At 38.8% G+C, this 4,789-nt stretch overlaps 1 pseudogene across 1 annotated transcript; it reads right to left on the bottom strand.

Moving 5' to 3' along the window:
- Positions 1–1,495: 1,495 nt before the first annotated feature.
- On the bottom strand, positions 1,496–2,974 carry LOC150093290 (acetylcholinesterase pseudogene; annotated as a pseudogene). Its single transcript, XR_016550456.1, has 2 exons — positions 2,046–2,974; positions 1,496–1,896 (listed from the first exon to the last, which is right to left on the bottom strand). The product of XR_016550456.1 is annotated as an acetylcholinesterase pseudogene (transcript).
- Between the last annotated feature and the right edge of the window lie 1,815 nt (positions 2,975–4,789).

Below are 4,789 nucleotides of genomic sequence, written 5' to 3'. Positions count from 1 at the left end.
TTTCATGACGTTTATTGTTAATTACAAATGAGGTTCAATATGACCACCATTCTGATGTTCCAGGAACTGCATACGTGCACGACATTTTCCACAGTGGCTCGCAACATATCGGAATTGACGGAATATCGGGTACATGTCCTTGATACACAATGCTTTTAAGAAATCCCCACAGCCAAAAATCACAAAAATTGAGATCAGGCGATCTCGGTGGCCATGGCGTGGGAAATGCACGACTAATGATTCTTCTGTCAGAGAAATGTTGTCGCAAAACACGCTGTACCTGAAGTTCGATGTGGGGTGGTGCGACCATCTTCTTGCAGGATTCCACCATCCTAAATGAAGATGGTCGAATCGTGACATCCTCTTTCCTGCAGTTGTTGAACCACAAAGTTCTGTAGCATATTGGCATACACGTTAGAATTGACGGAACACGTCACTGGTCCATTTTGGCGATTTTCCTCATAAAAGTATGGACCGATGATAAAAGATGCCGTAAATCCACACCACTTTGGCCGAGTGGATAGGCATCTGCAGACACACGTGCGGATTAGTTGCAACCCAAATGCGACAGTTGGGTGTGTTAATACCGCCGTTCAAATAAAAGTGCGCTTTGTCACTCCATAAAATGTGCCACGGCCATGCATCATCCACTTCCATGAGCGCTAAGAATCTCAAAGATAAGTCGATTCGTGTGGTCGCAACACCAGGGCGCAATTCTTGAACATGACTGATTTCATAGGGGTAAAACTTCAACATCTGATGTGGGATTTTCCACACCGTTGTGTATGCGATATCCGTTTGCCAGGATATTGCTCGTGCACTGCTGGTACCCTGCACATTCGTCATCTCCTGTTCCACAATAGCAGTTGCAACTTGTTCAACTTGTTGGTGATTGATTGGTTTGCGCCCCCTGCCTACCCGCATTGCTAGAGTTCCAATAGTTTAAAATCGCCGAATCAGTTTTCATAAGTTTTTTACGCTAATCGGTCCTTTTCGTAAATTTTTCATACGCCGAAAATCATGAAGACAAGCACTGGCATTATTGTTCCGCTGATAATACAGTTTGACTAACAAAGCATGCTCACGTAAGGTAAGAGGCATCGAAAAGCAGTTCGTCTACGAATGATAAGAAATCTCATAGGCTTTCCTTTTATTACATGATCGCTCACAAGAAACACGATAATGCAAATTAATGCATTTTACTAGGTAAACAGCACCAAAATTAACCCTATTGGAGACTTTTGGTACTATTTGTTTTTTGGTTAATCGAATCCCCATGTTCCACTGTGTACGTCTACCGAACATTTGTGTGTTTCGTCCAATACATTACTCGCTAGAGGGCTCTGAACACTTGACGTTATTTTATAATCACTCGGTATTTATATTATACATTAAATTTTATTTTTCTGTCTCATAGGTTACAAAAGGCTTCTTTGTCGATATTATTATTGTCACAGATGTTTATTGTGTAGAAATATAAGCCATAGAAACCGTCTCAGAATAATAATGAAGAATTTATTCAAAGTAATTCTCTCTGATAAGTACTGAATAAAAATAATCACACTAAGTAATCCGAATCGGTACATGATAATCAATGGGATTTATATATCAATTAACAGAAGCGGAAACCAGGAAGTAAGCTTGGATTGTATATCACATTCAACCTCTTGGACTTTAGACAGGAACTCCTTTATTTTTGATGATAAAGCAGACGACTTCTGGATGGATTTCATGAGGGCAGGAAGATATTTGTTCCAAAATTCACATTCATGCATACGAGGACCAGAACCCACTCTATGATCTCCGGGAGCAAGCACCAAATATTCTTGGTTCTCTTTGGTGCATAGTGGCAACGTGATTGGCACCTTAGTGCCATTGGGATACTTGTTGGGATCCCTGAAATGGAAGCGATAAGTCATTATAATAATTATTGGTGAAGTAGAATGATTTTCATGAACGTACCCTTTGAAGCAATAGTTTAAAAACAACAATAGCAAAATAAACACAATTTCAAGGAAATGAAAAGCAAAACGTCATTTACTTACCCTGTCTTAGCAAAGTTTGACCAATAAGTCATCATTCGAAGAGAAAGGGTTTTATCCTCGTCTAGATAGTTATATTCTGGCTTCAGGGGAAATCCAAACACATAAGGAATTTCTTCTTTCTCTGCCACTCCCACCCATTCGGGATACTTACTAACTGGAGGTCTATGATCGAAAACATATTTATAAACGGAGTCGCCATCTCCCGTATATTTCTGAGCAAATGCGATATTTTTGCACGTTGTGAATGCATCCCCAATGATGTCTCTGGCAAGCTCTCTGTTTCTGATTCCATTATCGCGATCTATACAGCGAGTGTAATACTTGATAATAGCTTGCATTGACCATGGATTATTGTATGGATCCAGGACTTTGACGGTGGCTTCAAAGTCTTGTCTGCTTACTTGAAGATTTTCTACTGGACGAAAAGTATTATTCAAGTAAATGAAAAGAAAAAGTACTCCTGGACGCATGTTTGTGCCTAGCATAAGATTTGCTTTCTTAAAATCGATGGATTCTTTAGCAGATGCATTCTCCACAATGAAATCGCTGTCGATTATTGGAGCATATCCAGGACCAATATCGGACGGAAATAGTTCACCGTTATAGACTAAGTCCATCGGATCGGACTCACGTAGACATGAAATAATTCCGTTTATATCGCAAGAATCACAACCGACAGATTGTGCTAGCTGCAAACCTTTATTTATCGCTACTGCATTGTCTAAAAGTGGCCACGATTCTGTAAATCGCCAACTCTGCATGATTCCTTGATGGAACTGGTCCATACTCACTGGAGAAGATAGATGGAAGTTTACACTTGCAGCTCCAGCACCTTCACCAAACAGAGTAATTTTCGCTGGATTTCCGCCAAAATATTCTATGTTTTCCCGAGTCCATTTAATTGCCAGAAACTGATCAAACAGTCCCATGTTTCCAGCGGCTTCTGAACTGTAACCCCGCTGCTCCAGTTGGCCGTGGGTTCGGCACCCATATAGAGAGCGTCAAGCAGTCCTCGCTTAGAGGGAATGTTTCATTGGTTTCATTATTTAGAAATATTTGAATGCAAGCGAACGGTTGTTTGGTGGCATCCAAAACATCAGTCCAGGGTTCGACTGGTGAAGGTTTAAGAAAGCGATCTTCACCAATAGGTGGTTTTGCATAAGGAATCCCTAAGAAAACGTCAACTTCTTTACCTGTTGGTGTTTTTTCTGTAAAACCTTTCACGGGTCCACTATTGGTTTGGATGATCACGTCGTCTTCTGGAACAGGCGTACAATGAACGAAATTCCACAATGCAAACAACTTCAAAACAATAAAGAATAACATCATGAACTTATCACAAATACCCTACAGTAAAAAAGAAAAAAAAGCAGTTCAATCATTTCATCTATTAAATATCTCAGCTATTAGAACCACGAAATACTAATTTTTTAATCGAAATTGAAACATGTTAGTATTATATTAATGAATAAAATAAATAAAAATTCCATTTATTCCTGAAGGATTAAGCTGACGTTTTTTTATTCACTCTTCATTGTCACTGATAGCTGAGTCCAAGATTATCGTTGATTTCAAGGGATATTAGGGAAGAGAGTACGACAGACATCTGTCATCTCATACCCAGAGAGTCTAACTGGTGGTCTAAATACAAATCTACTGAGTGTTATGCCCAGAAACCCACGCGATGTGCGAGTTTAAGAGCATACCAAGAGCTGTTGTTGCCATCAGCTTGTGTTCTAATGCGTTTTGGTCTCTCATCGAGTATTGCAGTGCCGAGCCATAGCAAGATATTGCATATCTCACTGTTGACTCACCAAAGGATTTGTAAATAATTTTCCTAGTATTTGGAAGGAATTTTGTCTTGTACATAGCGCATTTAATATAATAATATGCTCAGTATTTTATGTATATGATGAATATGTGTGTTCCATTGCACATTGTAGTCAAAGTGCAGGCCTAAGTATTTAAAGTTTGTAACTTCCTGGGTTGTAGGGTAGGGATAGGTTTTAGTTTTCTTAGGACAATGTGGGGCATGGCATTTCGGTGATATGCATGAGAGACCTGTAGACGTCCGAGGGGTTTCTAAATATGATGAGTTGAGATTTATTGCTATTTGTTACAACAGAATTACGCATGATCCAAACAGTGATGAAGTCTGTTCGTATATGTTGTAAGCCTATTTATTGGTATTTGTGATGGATATGATAGTGCGTCATCAGAGTACTAGCAGATGTGATTATGTAGATGTAGGTTGGACACATCATTTACAAAAATAGTGAAAAGGCATGGTGTTAGAGATTATATTGATCACTATTCTTTCCATGGATTTTTCTATTACTAACAGCGAGGATACAGGCCTGTAATTGCTGATTCCGTCGGATTTTTTTTTATTTATTTTTTAATGTAATTGGGTTATCACTGCTGGTTTTATGACTGGAGGTATGTTACACTATTCTGCCGTATCGCCAGTTATGCTAAAATAGTTAAACTTAATTTTTTAGAAATGTAAAATACCAGCACACCTAAAACCAGCAGTGATAACCCCATTACATAAAAAAAAAAAAAAAAAAAAAAAAACGATGGATCAACAATTACAGGCCTGTATTCTTGCTGTTAGTAATAGAAAAAAATCATGCAAAGAAAAGTGATCAATATAATCTCCAACACTCAATGGGGATTTCGTAAAAATAAAGGAACCAGTATCCTATGCACATCCCTTGGTCGTATTTGTATCAAATCCAGGG

Source organism: Typopeltis vanoorti, chromosome 24, assembly GCF_054136105.1.
Source record: "Typopeltis vanoorti isolate ZY-2024b chromosome 24, IOZ_Tvanoo_1.0, whole genome shotgun sequence".
NCBI lineage: Eukaryota > Metazoa > Arthropoda > Arachnida > Uropygi > Thelyphonidae > Typopeltis > Typopeltis vanoorti.
The sequence above is the reverse complement of the archived record's forward strand: the minus strand, read 5'-3'. Positions and strand labels throughout refer to the sequence as shown.